Source organism: Armigeres subalbatus, chromosome 2, assembly GCF_024139115.2.
Source record: "Armigeres subalbatus isolate Guangzhou_Male chromosome 2, GZ_Asu_2, whole genome shotgun sequence".
Lineage (NCBI taxonomy): Eukaryota > Metazoa > Arthropoda > Insecta > Diptera > Culicidae > Armigeres > Armigeres subalbatus.
This window is the reverse complement of record NC_085140.1, coordinates 317,074,799-317,097,057: the sequence shown is the minus strand read 5'-3', so window position 1 is coordinate 317,097,057 and position 22,259 is coordinate 317,074,799. Positions and strand designations below refer to the sequence as shown.

Below are 22,259 nucleotides of genomic sequence, written 5' to 3'. Positions count from 1 at the left end.
TTCCTTTCGAAAACTCCAAGTACGTTGGTCCTCCTCGAGCATCGTCCAGGTTTCGCATCCATAGAGGACTACCGGTCTAATGAGCGTTTTGTAGATTGTCAGTTTGGTACGGCGGCGAAATCTATTCGATCGGAGCGTCTTGCGGAGTCCAGTACATACGATTTCCAGCCACTATGCGTCTCCGAATTTCTCTGCTGATATCATTTTCGGCAGTCACCAGTGAGCCCAAGTACACAAATTCTTCTACCATCTCGATTTCGTCACCACCGAGCAAACTCGCGGTGGGTGGCTCACTGGCTCACATTGTCTTCTCTTGAACCTCTTCCTATCATGTACTTCGTCTTCGACGTGTTGATGACTAGTCCGATCCGCTTGGCTTCCCTCTTCAGTCTGATGTAGGCTTCCTCCATCTTCTCAAAGTTACGTGCCATAATATCTATGTCGTCGGCGGAGCCAAATAGCTGGACGGACTTATTGAAAATTGTACCACTCGTGTTAATCCCTGCTCTTCGTATTACCCCTTCCAAAGCGATGTTGAATAGCAGACACGAAAGACCATCACCTTGCCGTAACCCTCTGCTGGTTTCGAAGGGACTCGAGAATGCCCCTGAAACTCGAACTACGCACATCACCCGATCCATCGTCGCTTTAATCAACCGTGTCAGTTTATCCGGAAATCCGTGTTCGTGCATTAGCTGCCATAGCTGGTCCCGATCGATTGTATCATATGTGGCTTTGAAGTCGATGAATAGATGATGTGTGGGCACGTTGTATTCGCGGCATTTCTGCAGTACTTGGCGAATGGCGAACATCTGGTCCGTGGTGGAGCGTTCGCCCATAAATCCCGCCTGGTACTGCCCCACGAACTCCTTTGCAATTGGTGCTAGTCGACGGCATAAAATTTGGGAGAGTACCTTGTAGGCGGCGTTCAGCAATGTGATTGCGCGGTAGTTGCTACAATCCAGCTTATCGCCCTTTTTGTAGATGGGACACACGGCACCTTCCATCCACTCCTGCGGCAAAACTTCCTCCTTCCAAATCTTGGTAATGACCCAGTGCAGCGCTCTAGCCAGTGCATCGTGTTTAAATAGATCTCCTGGTAGTTGGTCAACCCCATGGGCTTTGTTGCTCTTCAGCTGGCCAATCTTCTCCTGGATTTCCTGGAGAACCGGAGCCGGTAGAATTATTTCCTGCGCACGTTTCCTCAGGTCCATCACCATACCGCTATCTTCGTCTGCCACATCGCCATTCAGGTGCTCTCGTAGTGCTGCCGCCACCTTTGGATCACCTTACGCTCGCGCGTAAGAAGGTTCCCGTTTATGTCCTTACACAATCAGGCTGTGGCACGTGGCATTACGTGAACGGTTTAACTTCTCATAGAACTATCGTGTGTTATTAGCGCGGTACAGTTTCTCCGTCTCTTCACGGTCTCGATCTTCCTGCTGACGCTTTTTACTCCGGAAAATCAAGTTTTGTCTCTTCCGCGCCTGTTTATATCGTGCCTCGTTCGCCCTCGTTCGGTGTTGCAGCAATATCGCCCATGCTGCATTCTTCTCTTCTACCAACTGCTCACATTCGCCGTCATACCAGTCGTTTCTTCTGATCCGGGGCACCGTGCCAAGTGCAGCAGCGGTTGCGGTGCTACCAATGGCTGATCGATTATCTCTCCAGCCACTTTCAAGAGAAGCTGCACCTAGCTGCTCTTCCGTTGGGAGTACCGCTTCCAGCTGCTGCACGTAGTTTTGAGCTAGTCTACCGTCTTGTAGCCGCCCAATGTTAAGCCGCGGCGTTTGACTTCGACACGTGTTGTACACCGTCGAGAGTTTTGAGCGCAGGCATACGAGTTCCAATGGATCTCTAACTGAAACAGCGATAGACCGCTTTGCAGCTCCAGTGTGTATGAGATTACCAGTTGCGTTAAATATCCCGGAATCTGTATGATTTTGTAAATGGCCGTATTCTAAAAAGTGGTGCAGAGATTGGAAACAATATGTTTATTCAAAATCATTATATCCTAAACAAATGAAAATTAAACGACATTAAAACGACTTGCAAGAAAATCAAGGTCAACCACAAATAAATCAAACCACTAAGGCTCAAATTACCGTCATCCAGTCATTGACGAGAAAGACAGCCACGTGCTCGTACCACCTCCCAGTAATAAAACCACCCACCGAGCAGTCTCCAGCAGCATGGGGGAAGTATTTTTTTTTCAAAACTACATCATCCAATAGCGAAGACATAATCATATCCAGTGGATGCTTCATTTGGTTGTATTTCGCTTTAGTTTTCAAAAAAACTGCCTTTTTCAACGATTTTTTGCAAGGGGGAAATCTACGATTTACTCTCACGCTTATTTACGATTATATAAAATTACTGGAGCACGCGGCTGTCTTTCTCTTCAATGACTGGATGACGGTAATTTGAACCTTAAGAATTTGTTAAAAAAAATTACGGGAAGATGACCATAATTTCATGAGAAATTCTTCGGAATATCCACGAAAGTTCTCAGGAGTTTTCACGGAAAACTCTTTGGATTTATTACAAGAAATTCTTCGGTATTTTCAAGAAAAAATCTACAGAAATTTCACAGATTTTGTTTTTGGATTTTGCGCGGAAAATGGTTTCTACTGGAAAGTAAACTTGCTGAATCGAATGTTTGGCCGGAATAGTTATTAGGTCGAAAGCCACATATAACCGAATGTGACATACGCCCGAGCTGATATTTTGGCTTTTTCAGGCCATCTGCCTTTTGTCCAGACAGGTCATTTAGCTGAATAGTTCATGTAGCCAAAAATGATGTTTGGCCTAAATGGTCGTTTGGCAGAACTGATAATTTTGCTAAAACTGTCATTTGGCTTAAGGAGAATCCCGTTGGAATCCAATTTCAAAACTACATAACGCCTTCAGGGGCACATAACGCGAAATGAGGGTACGGCCATTGTGCAAGCCATTTTGGACACTGTCGTAGCTTTCTTGGGATTAGAAAACTGTTCAAACTGTACATGCTTTGGAGTTTCATTAACTCAAGACTAATAACGATGCCGGCCTCACAGTCAATTTAGAATTGGGAGAGGAAACTAGTTCGACACTCATTGCAACAAGATACCGAGGAATCCTCTGTGATAGCTGGTTAGATGGAATGACGACGCCGGCCAAGTCCTTACAGTCAGTTGGGAAAGGAAGGGAATGTTAGAGTGAGGTTATTGTTGCTACTAAGAGTGGGGTTATCAGAAACATAGATCGGGATTCGCCATGGAAAGTGATGTGACCTACACAACTTCTATTTGACTAAATAGTACGAATGTTATAATATTCAACAGTTCTAGCTAGAGATGGGCGTTCAGATCCGGAACCGTTAAAATGATCCGGTTCTTTGAAGTGAGTGAATGATTCGTAGCTCACTTCTTCAAAGATCCGGTTCACCAGATCAGCAAATTATCGAATCATTTGTGAGGAAATGATAAAATTAAAAAAAATGTTGTAGGCTCTCTAAGTATGTTATAAGTATATGTAAGTTAGAGAGGTGAAATTATTGAATGTATGGGTCAAAAGTGCAGTCCTGAATAACAACCGTTTCAGCATTTTGCATTCTCTTTACTTTTTGATCCAAAGATCCGATCCGTATGAAAGATCCGGATCATTAGACTAAATGACCCAGATCTGAACCGTTCAACGAAGTGATCCGTTTTGCCCATCTCTAGTTCTAGCATTTCTGATCTTTTATAAAAGATGTTCAATTTTTCATCCATCGCGATGATCAACAATTAATCGTTCAAAGTGAGCGATTGTTTATTCGAATTTGGACTAAAACGCCAACGCCATCATTAACTTTTTAATGTGCTTAACGATTTTTTTTATGGTTTCAAATACAGGACGGACTCGATTATCTGGAGTGTTGAAAAAAAATCAAACCAAGCCATTTTTTTGGTGCTGAAATATTACTTTCGTACAAATAATCTTTATTCCAGTAAAATAAAAGCTTAGATAACATCCTGTTGGTTCGTGCATGCATTATGACGGTTGTGACCACCGTTAGAGCTATGCGCCGGTTCAAAATCGGCGGCAGCGATGTTTGTCATAGTTTTGGTCGGCGGCGACGACGCGACAGTGTGAATCGGTGTGGCAACAAGCGTTTGTTATCTAAATTTTTTCAGGATGTTTTAATACATTATCTGGAGAATCTTTTATTTTCCCCGGAAAAAAGATAATTCCCAGAAAATTCTTTAATTTTTTTTCGAATTTTCGACGGGAAATACTTTGAAATTTTCACAGAATTCTTTTTAAATTTTTACGGGAAATTCTTTAGAATTTCTTTGGAATTCCTAAGGCAGGTTATGAAGCATTTCCACATAAGGGTTCTTTCTAAAATTACGTTAGTTAAATTTGGTGATTTTGGACCCCCACCTTCCCCCTCGTAACACTTTTTGTATGAAAGGTTTAATTTTTTTTGTATGGATCGTAACACTCGGCTTGACCCCCTCCCTCCCCCTATTTTTTCTTTAATTTTCAGGGAATTGTTCCAAACTTTCACGGGAAATGGCTTAGATAATTCGGAATTCCCATAGTATTTTTTTTAGAAAAGGGTATTCACAAGAAATTCTTTGAAATTTCGCAACAAGTTCTTTAGAATACAAAAGGAAAAATCTACGAAATTTGACAGGAATTGAGTCTACGTGGAAAATTATTTAAAATATGGATCCCAACATTTTTTTTTTTTTTTATTTCAATAGAAATTTTTTCAAAATTTTCATCAGATCTTCCGAATTTCCATGGGAGATTAACGATTTTTTTTAATTTCATTGAAATTGCTCGGAATTTCCACGAAGTTTTCCAGAATTTCTACGTGAAATTTTTAATTTTGAAAAAAAAAACTATTTCCAACGGAATTTCAACTGGATGTTTGTTGGAAGTTCCTTCTATTGTCCATAATTCCTTTTTCGGAAGAGATATTTTTAAATCCTAAGGCTTGCTTGGCCGAATGTCATTCGGCGGAACGCCATTTGGTCGAAAGCCACTTGGCCACGAAAGCCATCAAGCCGAACTCCAGTTGTTTGGTCGAAAATGGTTTCGCAGTAAAACTTAATGGAAATTTGCTAAGCTTAGCTTAGCTTAGCTTGATTGACTGTACCCATCGTAGTTGCTAGTCGTGATTGGCCGAGAAACAACAAATAATGCACAGCTCACCAATTGAATAGTTTTCTCGGGACTAGAAAGCTATTTTCACTGTACATTAGGGTGGCTCAAATTAGTATGGGAAAAACTTTTATCAATTTTTTTGATGGGCCGCCCTCTTCTACTTCTTCGTATTGGCATTACATCCACCACTACTGGGATATTGCCGCCTCTCAGTTTAGTGTTCATTTAACACTTCCATAGTGTTTAACTGCGAGGTTTCTAAGCCACGTTACCATTTCTGCATTCGTATATCATGAGGCTAACACGATGATGATACTTTTATGCCCAGGGAAGTCGAGACTATTTCCAATCCGAAAATTTCCTAGACCGGCACCGGGAATCGAACCCAGCCACCCTCAGCATGGTCTTGCTTTGTAGCCGCGCGCCTTACCGCACGGCTAAGGAGGGCCCTCTTGTTTGGTTCTATTTGATGCCCTGATGCTCTGGACAAAATTTCAGCCAAATCGGTCAACGCTTTGGCGGTGCTAAACTCGTTAGTAGTTTATATGCAAAAATGTATGCAGAAACATCCACAAACAGTAAATTTCAGATGGAAGGCACAACTTACGATGAAGAACTATGATACTCATTCAGATCTTGAAGAATTTAATACAGAATGTTATGCAGAAAACCGCGAGAAGATTAGAGTTTGCCCGGCTAAGTTATAAGCATTTCTCTGAAGTGGGGTTTGAGCAAATTTCGTTTCTTTTACCTTTGAAAAGAAATAAATTCACCCCTACAACACTCCAGTAAAATGCTTATATATTTGCCTAATAAACTCCAATCTTCTCGCGGTTTTCAGCATAACATTCTGTATTTAATTCTACAAGAACTGAATGAGTATCAAGGTTCTTGATCGTAAATTATGCCGCCCAACTGCAAATCACTGTTTTTGGATGTTTCTGCATACATTTGTCCATATAAACTTCCAACGAGTTTAGCACCGCCCAAACGTTGACCGATTTGGCTGAAATTTTGTCCAGAGCATCAGGGAATCAAATAGCACCGAATAAAAGGGCGGCCCAACAAAAAAATTGAAAAAGTATTTTTTGAGCCACCTTACTGTACATGCTTCGGAGTGTCTTTAATTCACGACCAATAACGATGCCGGCCACGTCCTCACAGTCAATTAGGATAAGGGGAAGAAAATTAGTTTGACACTCATTGCTACAAGAGACCGAGGAAGCCTCTGCATCTCCATGAGCGCACTGAAAAGGAATAGTATGTTAGTTGTGAAGGAAATATATTGGAAATCGCCTTGGTGAGCGACTAATTATTTCTTTTGAATATTCATGATGATACGAAAACGGAAAAGCAACGCGTGTCTAACGTATTTTCCCGAAGACTGATTCGTCATCTTAACCAATTCGCGACAACCAAAACACGCACTGCACTCGCTGCACTTTCTTGCTCGATGGCTACTGCAAACTATTCAAGATCGCGCTTGTTTCGACCGGAGAGTAGAGCAATACTTGCACATGGGCCATCGAACACATGATAGGCATTTTACCAATTTCCCGGCGATTAAAACACGCACTGAACTTTCTTGCTCGATCAGAAAAACTTAACTGGAAAACGGAATGAATTTTGACAAAGAATTTTGTAATCAAGTGAGTCCTGTAGTACCGTTGACCCCCGATAATATGAACGGTACCTCATTCAAATTAACGAGGATCATTTTTAATTTGAACATATGGTTACTCTATTTGCATCAGATAAAGTGATTTCTGCCTGCTCTCTTTGCTGGTTTCGTTTTGATTCTGCGTTCCGTTTCACGATGTTCCATTTTTCTTGTCTCGATTCCACGTGCTAAATGACGTTTAAACCATTTTTAATTTGAACGATGTTCAAACGAACGGGGTTCAAATTAAAAAGTGTTCAGATTAAAAGAGGTCATATTACCGGGGGTCTACGGTATTTAGTTGATGTTTATTTCTGTCCATGCTCAAAACTACCCATACGTCTTTTGCAATAAATATGCCCTAAAGAAGGTGTAAATCCAACAACGAAACGTCGGCGATGATTAAATAGACATCCTTCAGCTTCCCTCCAAAGACTGCATGCCGAAAAAAACCATTCCGTTGAACACAAATCAGTCGATTACAATCATGCTTAACTGGAAATTTAGCCGATAAAACCATATGCCCTAACAGGTTGTTTGGCCAAAATAATCGTTTGGCTGAATAGGCCGTGGCGAACATTTCATTTGGTAGTTTGGCAGGAAAGGCTATTTGGCCGAAAATGTCATCTGCCAAACGAGAAATACGGCCAAAAATGTCGGCCCGTTCGGCTACATGACCAGTTATGTATTAGCCAAATAACATTTTCGGCCAGATGTGTTTGTGGCCTTTCGAACCTTCTCGTCGTTTGACCTAAAGTCATTCGGTGGAAAGGCTTTTTTCAAATGCTACTTAGCCGAAAAAACGGGAGGGCGAGAATCATCTAGCCGACTTCTATTTGAACGGTTATAAGGCGAAAATGGTGTGGCCGAAAAAGGTAATTTGGCTGAAAGCAACATACGGGCGAAGGGGCCATACAGCCGAACTGATAATTTAGCCGAACAAGTTGTTTTCCTCAACATATCGTTTGTCCGAAAATGTCGTTTAGCCGAAAGGGGTACGGCTGAAAATGTAATTTTTCTAAATAGGTTATATGGCCAAAAATGTCACCTCGTTCGGCTAAATGACCCTTTCTGCCAAAATGAATTATTCGGCCGAACGAATTTTTCGACAATATGAGCAGTTTGACCAAACAACACTGTTCAGCCGAACGGGTATTTCGTTTTCCTCCGGTCAAGACAAGTGCGATCTTCCATAGTTTTCATTAGCCATCGGGCAAGTAAGTACAGAGGGCTGCGCGGCGTTCAGATCGCCCAAAGCGCGATCCTCCAAAGTTTGCATATGCCACCGGGCATGTATGCTGTGATTTTTTTCTTTCTCGTCGATGGACAGCAAAAGTAATTGATAACGATCTGGTATTGTTGTGCTTTGTGCAGTCGAGAAGTAAATCAATTGATACACGTTTAATCGTCTTGCTGCTCGATGTGCAGGTAGTTATTTAGTTCTACTTTCTGCGGACGAATCATAGTTATGAAGAAATCATTGTGCAAAAAATGTAACGATCGCATCGCTTATCAGAAGTGAATCCAGATCCAACGATGCCTACCAACTAACTGATAATTGTTCCTGTGAATTTTGTGGAGACGCAGAGGTAAACACGGTCTTCAAATAGCAAAAATCACCTACTAATATTCCTTACCTTTTCCTAACTGACTACAAGGACGTGGCCTGCGCCGTTATTGATCATTTGAATATTTGAGTCACTGAAACTTGCACACTGAGAATTCTTGAACAATCCCAGTCAATCATTCAGTTGATTCTTTGTGCAATTTCATTGATTCTGGTCAATCACGAAGCAGCAACCATAGATATGTGCAGTCAGTCGAAGCTAAGCTAGCAAATGACCTGTTCGGCCGAGCGACATTATCGGCCATATGTCTATTTCACCAACATGATTTTCGGCCGGACGAGTTTCGATCTAATGATTTGTTCGGCCAAATGCCATATTCGGCCATTTCCCGTAAAAAAATGATTTTAAAGTGAAATTCTTTGGATTTTTATGGGAAATCCTTGAGAATTTCCACAGGAAATTTATTAAAGTTTCCAAAGGAAATTCTTTAGCGTTTCCAAAAAGAAGATGTTCAAAATTTACACGGATATATTTTTTAATTTTTCAAGGGAAATTGTTCGGAATTTCCTCGGGAGATTTCAAGGATTGTGCACCTAAAATATTCAGAAATTCCACAAAAAGCTCTTCAAATTTTTTTTACGGACACGGGTAAATCACGTTAAGCACTAAATTCCTCTAAGACGAATTAAGTACTGTCCATTTAATTCCACCAGTTAATTTTCGTTATCTTTGCAGATACGTATTTCGACCACAACTGTGTGTAAGCATATGCGGTATTTCGAAAAATTTCGTTTCAGGTGGTTCGAAACGAAATTCCGCGGAATTACGCGGAATTTGAGCATGGCGAAATCTGATTTCTTGATTTCGTTTCGTTTCGTAAATTTACAAAAATTTCGCTAGAAAAAACTAGCTTCTAACGAAATTTAACGGAATTCCGCGGAATTTCGAAACAAATTTAAACTAATCCATACTTCATATTATAAAAAAATTTTGGCTGCGCCGCTGAACAAAATCGTTAAGTTGTTTTCAAAACTTTAGGTTATAATTTTTTTCTGTTAACGCTTACTAACCCCATTCTTAGTCGACAAATACGTGGGTAGTTTTCTTCTATAAAACGTCTTCAGTGTTTCCATGATTAAAGTTTTGTGATATTTTTTTACTATTTGCACAATATGAATGCGAAATCGATCGTGTTGCTGCTGTTCATGGGACGGCAGCTAATCTGGGAGAACGCGAAGTGATAAAAATCTACCTCGCGTAGCAAAAATTTGTTTAACCAGTGTGCAATCGATCGTGTTGATGGTGATCACGACAGCTAGTGTGGGAGAACGCGAAGTGATAAAACTAATATCTGCATCGAAGAGCACAAAATTATTTAGTGAGGAATCGATCGTGTTGTAGAAGATTATTAAACGAAGCACATTGATCTTGCGTTGGATTGATTTGAAACACAGTTTTCGTCTTCTTGTTTTCCAAATAACTTCGTTTACAATAAATATTTTCTCATTCCACGTCGAGCATCGAGCGAGACGGTTGTAAGTCCGCGTACGGTCTGCTTCTCTTTTGTTTTTTTCCTGAAGTAGAGGTTTTTCCGAAAGTGTTTTGAAGCATAGTGCTTGAGTGGAAGTGGTGCTTAGCTGAAGCAGTTAAGTAGCCATTTCGTTGCTTTTGCAAGACAACGCAAAGTTTTGCAGTTTCTTCGGCGTCCATCGCAGGCGCAGGCATCATCGCCCCACGCCGACAGTCATCATCCATCGTGCGTCTCCACCAACACAGACGCTGCCGTCCTGCCACCATCCATCCACCCAGTTGCAGTGTTGTCTGCAGCAAGAACACCAACAACAGCGTGGTTCGCTTCGACCGCACCACCGCCCCGGCGATTGTCCATCCAGTCAGTGTGTGCTGCCAGAACCGTTAGCCGGCGACACAGCAGTGTGAACGCAAGTATTTACTTGAGCTCCCTCTCGTTGTTCCCCTCTCTTCTCCATCTTATTGGAATAGTTTTTTTTCCTTTTTCTTTAACTCGTCTTCCCCTCTCATTAATTTGTGTGTATGTGTGTTTTTTTTCTGTTCTTGTGATAAGTGTTTAGTTTTAAAATAGATTGTGCCTCGCTGCAGCGGCGCATTTTGTGTCCGCAATGCGCGAAGGCGAAGTTGGCGGGGGTACTTCGTATTCCATGTCAGATGTTTCGTTGCATTCGGGTGTTCCAAACCAAAATGAAATGGACACCAGCAACGCTAAAATTTCTTCTACGAGCCCCCGTCCCAAGGTCTACCCTCACGACTCTAGTGGGCCGTATGTTGTTTTCTTTCGACCCAAAGGCAAACGTTTGAATATCAGCCAGATCAGCAAAGATCTGGAAAAGCGATTTTCGTCTGTCACGACCATTGACATGGTTGGGTCCAGTAAACTCCGTGTCACGGTCAGTGATCGCAAACAGGCCAACGAGATTGCCACCTGTGAGCTTTTCACTCTCGAATATAAGGTGTATTTACCGTCAGCAGTTTGTGAGATCGCGGGGGTGGTGACTGAGGGAAGTATGACATGCGACGATTTGAAACAAGGTTTCGGTCGTTTCAAGAACGTTTCTTTGCCTCCTGTTGCGATACTGGATTGCAAACAAATGTATTCAGTGTCGCAGGCGGGAGAGAAGCGGAGCTATTCCCGTCTGACTCTTTCTGCGTCACTTTTCCGGGTCCGCACTGCCTGACTACGTAGTGATTGGCAAACTTCGTCTACCTGTTCGGCTGTATGTACCGAAGGTGATGAATTGTGTTAATTGCAAGCAGCTGGGCCACACCGCTCAGTACTGTTGCAATAAACCTCGCTGTGCATCATGCGGAGAGAAGCATGTGGAGGGAGCGTGCAAGACGGCACCGAAATGTGTCTATTGTAACGAAAGCCCTCCACATGCTCTTGAAGCTTGCCCAACGTACATACAGCAGCGAATCCACCAGAAGCGGTCTCTTCAGCAACGTTCTCGGCGAAGTTACGCCGAAATGTTGAGGAAGGCCGCTCCTCCACTCGTTTCTGACACCATCTACTCGTCTCTTCCTTTGGACGATCAAGGTAGCTCTGACTCCGAGGTTGGAAATGGGGTTCCCTTTGTTTTCAATGGCTCAACGAGGAAGAGAATAAAACAGAGCCAGCGACCCTCGAAAAAGCCTAGAAAACAGCCTCAAAGTGAGCCCCAATCCAACATGGTCAAATTCAAAGCGGGAGGAAATACTCAAAACGATCAACTGTTGTGGTCTCACATCGGGATGATCGAGAGTTTCCACCGCTTCCGGGAACATCTAAAATCCCAGATACCCCATTTTTTGCGATTTCTCAGCCAGAAAGAGAGCATACAGAGCGAGCAGAAGAACTCTCGAGCGCTCCAATGTTCACACTTTCTGGCATCGTGGAGCTCATCCTCAACTTCTTTGATGCTTCCGACCCCGTGAAGAACATGGTCAAAACTGTTCTTCCTATTCTGACTCCTCTCCTGAAGCAGCTGGCTTCGAAAATGCCCCTCCTCGAGTCATTTGTATCCTTCGATGGCTAACTTAGTCAATAATAAGGGTAACATGATTTCGATTCTACAGTGGAACTGTCGAAGTATTCTTCCAAAATTAGATATTATTAAATTTTAGTTAACAAATTACAATGCGATGCTTTTGCTTTATGTGAAACATGGCTAACACCAGATGTGAACCTTCATTTTCCTGATTTCAACATAATCCGCCGCGATCAGGCAAATCGATATGGAGGAGTGCTTTAGGGATCAAAAACAGCACTCCTTCTATAGAGTCGATCTTGCGCCGATGTCTGGCACCGAAGCTGTCGCATGTCAGGTGACTATTCGAGGAAAAGACCTCAGTATCGCCTCGATATATCTTCCTCCAAACACCGCGATATCTCGAAGAGATCTCTCGCACATCTGCTCGGTTATGCCCGAGCCACGGTTGCTCCTGGGAGATTTTAACTCCCACGGAACAGGCTGGGGGGAACTGTACGACGACAACCGTTCATCAATGATATACGACCTCTGCGACGACTTCAATATGTCAATTTTGAATACAGGAGAAGTTACACGAGTGGCTCCTCCAGCAAGAGATAGTCGTCTAGATCTTTCCATTTGTTCGAGCTCATTATCGTTGGACTGTACTTGGAAGGTGGTCCAAGATCCCCATGGTAGTGATCATTTGCCGATCGAAGTTTCGATTTCCAATGGACATAAGCAATCTGCTTCTATCGATCTTTCATATGACCTCACGAAGCACATCGATTGGGGCAAATATGCGGACGCCATCAGCGATGGCATACAGTCGATAGAAGCACTTCCCCCGCGGGAAGAGTACAAGTTTCTATCGCAGTTGATTCTTCAAAGCGCTCTTCAGGCACAACGCCAGCCGGTGCCAGGAGCTTCGGTTCGAAGGAAACCCTTCAGTCCGTGGTGGAATATCGAGTGTACGGAGCTTTATTGCGAGAAACCCGAATTCAAATAAAAGAATTTCGGTAACATGGTTCGATCGTTCTTCACAAACGATACACCGCGCTTGAAATCCAGTTCAAAAAGCTGGTCAACACAAAGAAACGTGGATATTGGCGCACTTTCATAGAAGGTTTGTCGCGCGAGACCACAATGAAAACGCTGTGGACCGTCGGGAGGAGAATGCGCAACGCGTCGTCCGTTAACGAAGATCGTGAAAGCTCATCGCGGTGGATACTTGACTTCGCAAAGAAAGTTTGTCCGGATTCGGTACCGGTGAGGCAAGAGCTACGTGATGCTTTTGCAGACAGGGATGATATGGATCGTCCCTTTTCGATAATTGAATTCTCACTTGCTCTCCTTTCATGTAACAATTCCGCTCCAGGGATGGATAGAATCAGGTTTAATTTGCTCAAAAACCTCCCAGACGTCGCGAAGAGGCGCTTATTGAACTTGTTCAATCAGTTACTGGAGTGCAACATTGTTCCGGATGATTGGAGGGAAGTGAGGTGATAGCCATCCAGAAGCCCGGAAAACCCGCGTCGGATTGTAACTCGTATGGCCCCATCGCGATGCTGTCATGTCTTCGGAAGCTGTTGGAGAAGATGATTCTCTTCCGGCTAGACAAATGGGTTGAATCGAATAGTTTGTTGTCAGATACACAATTTGGTTTCCGCAGGGCAAGGGAATGAACGACTGTCTTGCGTTGCTTTCTTCAGAAATTCAGCTTACTTTCGCTAAAAAAGAGCAAATGGGCTCAGTGTTTTTGGGCTTTTGATTCAGTTTGCGTCGATGTCTTATCTGACAAACTCCACGAGTGTGGACTTTCACCAATTTTGAACAACTATTTGTACAATTTGTTGTCAGAGAAGCGTGTGAGTTTTTCTCATGGTGACTCGGCAACTTCACGAATTAGCTACATGGGTCTCCCCAGGGCTCATGTTTGAGCCCCCTTCTTTACAATTTTTACGTCAGAGACATTGATGAATGTCTCATGCCAAATTGCTCGTTGAGACAGCTTGCAGATGATTGTGTTGTATCCGTTTCGGGGCCAACATCGGTTGATCTGCAAGGACCATTGCAAGATACTTTGGACAATTTGTCTACTTGGGCTACGAAGCTGGGTATCGAATTCTCTCCGGAGAAAACTGGCAAAGTTCCCGCTCCAACTGATGGGTAAGACAATCACTCATAGCATATCTTCTAAATACCTCGGGGTCTGGTTCGACTCGAAATGTACCTTCGGGAAGCACATTGTGTATCTGACACAAAAATGCCAGAAACGGATCAACTTCATGCGATCAATAACCGGAACATGGTGGGGAGCGCATCCCGAAGATCTTATGACGTTGTATAGAACAACCATTTTGTCGGTCCTCGAATACGGTAGTTTCTGCTTCCAGTCCGCGGCTAAAACACACATGCTGAAGCTTCAACGGATTCAGTACCGCTGTCTTCGTATCGCGTTAGGATGTATGAATTCGACACATACGATGAGCTTGGAAGTACTTGCGGGAGTACTGCCACTAACAGATCGTTTCGCGAAATTATCGCTCCGGTTCCTCATCCGCTGTGAGGTTCTCAATCCATTGGTCATTGACAACTTCGAGAAGCTGCTCGAACAAAACCCTCAATCTCGATTCATGAGTATTTACCACTGGTACATAACGCTGGAGATAAGCCCATCTTTGGTTGACACCAATCGTGCTAACTTCTTAGACTCTTACAGTTCCTCTGTTACTTTTGATCTGTCCATGAAGCAGGAGGTTCATGGAATACCAGACTTTCTGTGTGCGGAGATCATACCTCCATTATTTGCAAGCAAATACGGGCACGCCAGTGAGGAGAGAAGCTTTTTTACAGACGGGTCAAAATTGGATGACTCCACTGGTTTCGGTGTTTTCAACGTTTTTCATAGCGCCTATTTTAAGCTCGAAGAGCCTTGTTCCGTGTATACTGCTGAGCTAGCAGCCATACACTATCGCAAATCGCATCCCTACCTCCTGACCACTTTTTCATCTTCACCGACAGTCTAAGTTCCTTGGAGGCTGTTCGGTCAATGAAACCGGTTAAGCACTCAGCGTATCTTCTGAATGGGATACGGAAAGCTTTGAGTGCCTTATCACAACGGTCTTACACAATCACCATGGCTTGGGTCCCTTCTCATTGCTCGATCCCGGGAAATGAGAAAGCGGACTCTTTAGCTAAGGTGGGCGCTATGGAAGGTGATATTTACGATCGGAAAATCACCTTCGATGAATTTTTCACATTAGTTCGTCAGGAAACCTTGAACAGCTGGCAACAGAAATGGACAAATGGGGAGTTGGGTAGATGGCTGTATTCAATTCGCCCGCAGGTGTCGAAGCGTCCATGGTTCAACAAATTGAATATGGGACGAGACTTCATTCGAACCATGTGTCGTCTAATGTCCAATCACTACACTCTAAATGCACATCTTTTCAGAGTGGGGCTCTCGGAAGGAAATCTCTGTGTTTGCGGCGAGGATTATCAGGACATCGATCATGTCGTGTGGGCGTGCGAGGAGCATCGTGGCCCCAGATCTGCGCTAACTGAACATCTCCGGGTCCGAGGAAAACAACCAAAGCCTATTAGGGAAGTGTTGTCGGGCCTTGATCTCGAGTACATGTCCCTGGTCCACCAATTTTTGAAAGTTGCTGATGTAAGACTGTTATCATTGTCTGCCCATTCCCTTGTCTGTCGTACCCCATATCGAATGGCTTCCTCTTGTTGTACATTTCAATGTCTGTCGTTAATCCCTTCCGTATGTCTTCCTCTCGTCGTTATCTCCCAAACAACAGTTTGTTTATCCCGTTACAGATATAAAAAAAATGCGAGGAATGTCAACTTTGTGAACATCAGCATAGTAATTACTTAAGCACCCTAAAATCCTTTCCTTTCCTACTGTATTATTGTATTCCCTAACCTCGACTAAACCGCGAGTCTTTCGGTTCCCCAAAACTAACACTATGTATAAGAATCAAGAAATGTATTGTTAAACTTGATTTCGGCTCTGTAACGCTTCACGGCAAATGAGCCTTCCAAATAAACGTAAGATAAAAAAAAATAAATATTTTCTCGCTTACCGAGGGGTTTCACATGAATTACCTTCTCAACCAACCAACGATTCCTTTTCCGTAGCGCTCACGGAGATGCAGAGCATACCTCGGTCTCTTAAAACAATGAGTGTTAAACTAATTTTCCTCTCGTGTTTATGTGTGTTTATCATAACCCAATGATGTGTTTATCATATCACCAACCAGCTACGCCCTCGACTAAGGAAATTCGGCATCGATCTAGTATTCTCCAGTAGAAGCAACCAACTGAAGTCTCTATTGGGTTCAACGAAGGATAAAGTAGAAATGTTAAATAAGGCAGGCGTTTATAAAATAAGTTGCTCCCAATGTGAAAAAAATATGTAGGCCAAACAAAAAGATCATTAGATATAAGGTTCAAGGAACATATGGCGGAAGTGAATAAGGCGAAAAGAGTGTATAAGGAAAATCACCCAATTACGGCATAAATTATTAAAATCTTAAGAAATTTCTCTTCCTCATGGAAACTCGATGTAGCTGAGAGTTTGGAAATCCACCGACAGGTACAAACAGCGCTGTTGAATAAGGATCAGGGAAATGGCAGCTCTTGGCTCTTCAAGTTTCTACCTAAACAATAAAGTAATTTACTGTATAGGTAAATAAAGTAGGCAAATAAGATTAGATTAGGTACCTAGCGTAGTATAAATAGTGTAAGTTGCGATTGTTTTCTTCAAGTCGAGTCAAGTACAAGACACTGAAGACGACCACACAGTTGTGGTCGAAATACAGTACTTAATTCGTCTTAGACGGTTCAATACATTCCACTAAACGAGCTTAACCCTTATGCGGCCGACGGGGTACCCGTGTTCCTTTTTCAAATTCAAATGGTGATATTTCAATGAACTTTTATAGCTGAAAGCTGAAACTTGGTGACATCTAAGAACTCCATAAAATGTAGCATCTGTGAGAAAATCACGTTGATACAGTGAGGACGTGGGGAGGGGCCTCTGATTTTTTTTACCACGTGGATGGCCGACAGGGTACCCGTGTTCCACTAAATTGATATTTTCATAACTTTAACAATTTTCAACCGATTTAGATAATTTTTACAGTTTTGGAAACAGAAACTCATATACTTTTTGCCCATTGACAAGGTTTACAGCTTTTGTCCTTGGATATACAAGAAATCTTTGAAGTAAGGCTTAAGAGTCTACACTCGTAACCAAAGGCTACTCAACCAGTTTCAAATATGCTACAAGCTCTTTGCGCTTCTTAGAATTGAAGGTGTTCACAGTATATATTCTGGGTCTCCAAAAACTCCTGGAGTAAGGCCTAAGTCATCCAAAAAATCCCTGGAATCAGATCTTATGGTCTGCTAACGTAACCAAAGGTCTATCGTGTAAATTCAAAAACGATTCATGCTCTTTATGGTGCTTAGCATATAATGCTTTCACAGTATATGTTCCGGGTCATCCAATGACCTTTTCTTAAAACGTGTTTGCATTCCAAGTAGTTCTTGTTGAGGTCATTGATTCCAGGTAGTCTACGAACTCCATACAGTCAAGGTCTTCGGATCAATCTCCGTGTTGGAGGCATTTAATGAAGAATAAACAAGTTGCGTGACCTCTTGGTATATGTTTGTATTCTGAGTAGTTCTTGTTGTTGTCGTGGGCTCCAGGTAGTCTACGAACTCCATAGATTCAAGATCTATGGATCAACCTCAGTAACGGAGGCAGTTATTGAAGAATGAACAAGTTGTGTGACCCCTTCTTGGTATTTGTTTGTATTCCATGTAATTTTTGTTGTTGTCATTGGTTCCAGGTAATCTACAAACTCCATAAATTCAAGGTCTGTGGATCAATCTCCGTAATGGAGGCAGTTAATGAAGAATAAACAAGTTGTGTGACCCCTTCTTGATATATATCTGTTTTTCATGTAGTTCTTGTTGTTGTCGTGAGTTCCAGGTAGTCTACGAACTCCATACAGTCAAGGTCTTCGGATCAATCTCCGTGATGGAGGCAGTTATCGGAGAATAAACAAGTTGCATGACCCCTTCTTGGTATATGTTTGTATTCCAAGTAGTTCTGGTTGTTGTCGTGGGCTCTATGTAGTCTACGAGCTTCATAGATTCAAGGTCGGTAGATAGACCTCCGTTATAGAGGCAGTTATTGAAGAATAAACATGTTTTGTGACCCCTTCTTGGCATATGTTTGTTTTTCATGTAGTTTTTGTTGTTGTCGTGAGTTCCAGGTAATCTACGAACTTCATACAGTCAAGGTTTTCGGAACAATCTCCGTAATGGAGGCGTTTATCGAAGAATAAACAAGTTGCGTGACCCCTTCTTGATATATGTGTGCATTCCAAGTAGTTCTTGTTGTTGTCGAGGACTCCAGGTTGTCTACGAACTCCATAGAGTCAAGGTCTGGATATCGACCTCGGTAATGAAGGCAGCGTTTGAAGAATAAACAAGTTTTGTGACCTCTTCTTGATATGATATATGTTCGTATTCCAAGTAGTTCTTGTTGTTGTCGTTGGCTCCAGGTAGTCTACGAACTCCACAGATTCAAGGTCGGTGGATCAACCTCCGTAATGGAGGCAGTTATTGAAGAACCCTTGTGTGACCCCTTCTTGGTATATGTTTGTATTTCATGTAGTTCTTGTTGTTGTCGTGAGCTCTAGGTAGTGTACGAACTCCATACAGTCAAGATCTTCGGATCTATCTCCGTAATGGAGGCAGTTATCGAAGAATAAACAAGTTGCGTGACCCCTGCTTGGTATATGTTTGTATTCCAAGTAGTTATTGTTGTTGTCGAGGACCCCAGGTAGTCTACGAACTCCATAGAGTCAAGGTATGGGGTTCGACCTTGGTAACGGAGGCACTTATTGAAGAATAAACAAGTTGTGTGACGCCTTCATGGTATTTGTTTGTGTTCTAAGTAGTTCTTGTTGTCATTGTTGTGACCCCTTCTTGGTATATGTTTGTATATCAAGTAGTTCTTGATGTCGTGGGCTCCAGGTAGTCTACGAACTCCATAGATTCAAGGTCTGTGGATCAACCTCCGTAATGGAGGCAGTTATTGAATAATAAACAAGTTGTGTGACCCCTTCTTGGTATATGTGTGTATTTTAAGTGGTTATTTTCATTGTCGTAATGAAGGCAAGGCAAAATACTTGAATGGATTCCGTATTTTTTTGTCGAAGAGACTTACAAACTTATTAACAGGTACTCATAAATGATTCATAATAAGCTACAGGCAGTGAAAGTTATTTCATGAAAATCTTTATTGTTTGCTGCAAATTGGGTCGAAAACGTGATAAAATCGGGTTAGGCAAAATCAGGGGTAGACAAAATCTGGGAGTGACAAAATCGGGTCAATCTCATCTGAGTGAATGTACGCATTCCTAGTACAGTAGCCGTTCGATAACTGCAAAATGTTTACTTTTCATTTATCGAATGCCGTTCGATAACTGCAACGCACTCTAGACGTCAAACGGTTGTCAATCGACGTCAGATGCAATAAAAGTGCATCTAAATGCGCAGCGCATTGTAGCTGTCATTGAGTCTGACATCGGTTTGAAGTTTAGCGGTCCGATAACTGTAAAACTGTTGCAACTATCGAATTGCAGTTAAAAAGCATTGCAGTTAAATGACTTGCAGTTATCGAACGTCTGCTGTAGTTTTTGTTTTTGCCATGGTACTAGGTAGTCTATGAACTCCATATAGGAATGATCTGCAGATCAACCCACGAACGGAAGGCTATTGGTATATGTTTGCATTTCAAGTAGTTCAAGTTGTTGTCATTAGCTCTGGGCAGTTAATGAAGAATAAACAAGATGTGAAACCTCATCTTAATATATTAGCATTCCAAGTAGTTATTGTTGTCTTGTTGAAACTTTGATTCCGTAAGGAGTGACCTTAAAGACCCTCTAGATATTCCTGTAAGCCTAGAAGTCTTACTCCATAAATTTCTAGGATGACCATCAGCATATGCCATGAACGCATTTACAAAGGCATGTACAAATTTAAAACAGGCTGATATATCTCTGGTGTAGATTCTAATGCCTTACTTCAGGGTTTTCTTGGATGACCATGAACATTTGAAATGGGTGCATTCTATTCTACGTACCGTCAACTGAGGGGAAGATGATCAATGAGGTGAAGATGATCATTTGATATGTCAGTCAAAAGTGCCAATTTTTTTTATGAAACGGTAGTCAACAATATTCTCCGTTCAAGTAATGCTACCGCTAGGTAGAAATCCGAGTTTTTCGATTATAATCATGAAAATGTATTTTGTGGAAGAAAGAGAGAGATAGTCATAAATGACGCTATTTTCGTTTCAAATATTGACTTCGTAGACTCTTTTACGTAGTAAATTCAACATTTATCATTGAACCTAGTGTATTTTGACTACTAGGTCATAATTATTTTAGTAGAGAGGCATTCCACGGGGGCATGTCAGTCGATCCTGAGCGACCATTTCGAAAATATTTGAAACTCTGCACAGTTTTTCAATTTCATCTAAATCGTCATTTTTCGATATCACATCTTCATATTGAGTCACGACTAACTTTTCAAAAGGGTGTATGTGAAAATGGTTCAAAAATATTTAAAAGCTGCACAGCAAAACGGAATGTTCGATTGTTATGATTTTTTCAGCAAAGTTAGACAACTAAATGGTGATTCTTAAGAAAATGTGCACAGTAAAAAAATTTTTTTGCCTTTAAAAATATCATTTTGTCACAAAACTCAAATATCTCAAAACCCTATCTTTTTTCGAACGTAATTTTTTTAGGGAAAACGGTCCATTATATTAGCTATCTACCATAAAAATTTGGTGATGGTAAACTAATAAACAAAAAAGTTATGACATTTCAAACATTTCACAATTTTCACATTTAGTAAAAAAAATTTTTTTCTGTGTAAGTTATTTCGAGAATTGCAGTTTGATGCAGATTTTATTGTTAAGGGACGTGATTTAAACAAGTTGTTTTCATGATATTTTGATTTAATTATTCATAGCATCTATAAGAAACTTAGACACGATCCAGTGTTGTGATCAAAAGTATTGATAGTGTCATAATTTTCATTGCACGTGACTGGCGAAAATTCTTTTAATAGTGTTGAAACCTGTTGATAATAACGTTGATAGAAACATATCAGAAATGTTATTTTTAAGACAAAAGCTGCAAAATCAAAGATTTATATACACGTGTACGTCTATAGTTTACCTGCAAAAAATATACCTCTTAGAGAATAGACTTTATGATCGGGAGGAAACGGGTATCTTCAACAACAACAAATGCATGATAGGTACATACCATGACAATGCTCACGAAAAAGCAAAAAAACTACAAAAAACTACTACTACTAAGGTTGTTAAAGATCTTATAGTAATTTTTTTCTTCAGTCAAGCAAATGACACCAAACTAGTCAGTAAAAACTTTAAAGTGATTTTGTTTATTGAAATATTACGAACAACATGAGTAGCCGCTTTCTCAACTGTTGTAGGCCGTTTGATGGAAAAAAGTGTTCAAAAGAGTTACGAAATCTCACCGAAAGCACCATAGATAAACTGAAAGCGACTGGTTATGCTCCAATGTCCACATTGAATACAAATTTACGCATTTGCACGTCCTGCCGTCTAAACGTTGACAAAAGAGCAATCTGTATATCATCGGTTGAGCAGAGCGCAGGAAGTTCGAAAACGACAGCAACTGAGGAATTGCCAGATGTATCGACAACAACTGAGGAATTACCAGAAGTATTAAGTGCTGAGAGCCTTGCCACCGTACCATCAGCGAAATCTGTTTCAACAAATCAATCGGAAGATGAGTGTATCCAAAAGGTCAACATCGAACGCTTTAACGAGGCATAGCTGGGATAAAAGTGACTCCGATTAAATGGAGTAAGATGGACTACGTTTATTACCCGGAGAAAAAATACCGTGAAATAAACGAAGCTGTACGAAGAAACCTCTTCAAATTAGGACCTGATGTGGAAAATACAGACTACGATGAGGTAATTATAAATATGAAGGAAAGGTTCTCGAATGCAGCCACGACAAGGAAAGAAAAATTCAGAAAAATATATTAAGCTCTTTTAGTGGAATGTATTAAACCGTCTAAGACGAATTAAGTACTGTCCATTTAATTCCACTAGTTAATTTTCGTTATCTTTGCAGATACGTATTTCGACCACAACTGTGTGGTCGTCTTCAGTGTCTTGTACTCGACTCGACTTGAAGAAAACAATCGCAACTTACACTATTTATACTACGCTAGGTACCTAATCTAATCTTATTTGCCTACTTTATTTACCTATACTGTAAATTACTTTATTGTTTAGGTAGAAACTTGAAGA

General features: G+C 41.5%; 1 protein-coding gene across 1 annotated transcript in view; it reads left to right on the top strand.

The window, feature by feature from the left end:
• The window catches only part of LOC134216778 (LIM/homeobox protein Lhx9-like), a 156,505-nt gene that overhangs the window by 44,070 nt on the left and 90,176 nt on the right, over window positions 1-22,259 (top strand). The gene's annotated exons all lie outside the window — the stretch shown is intronic.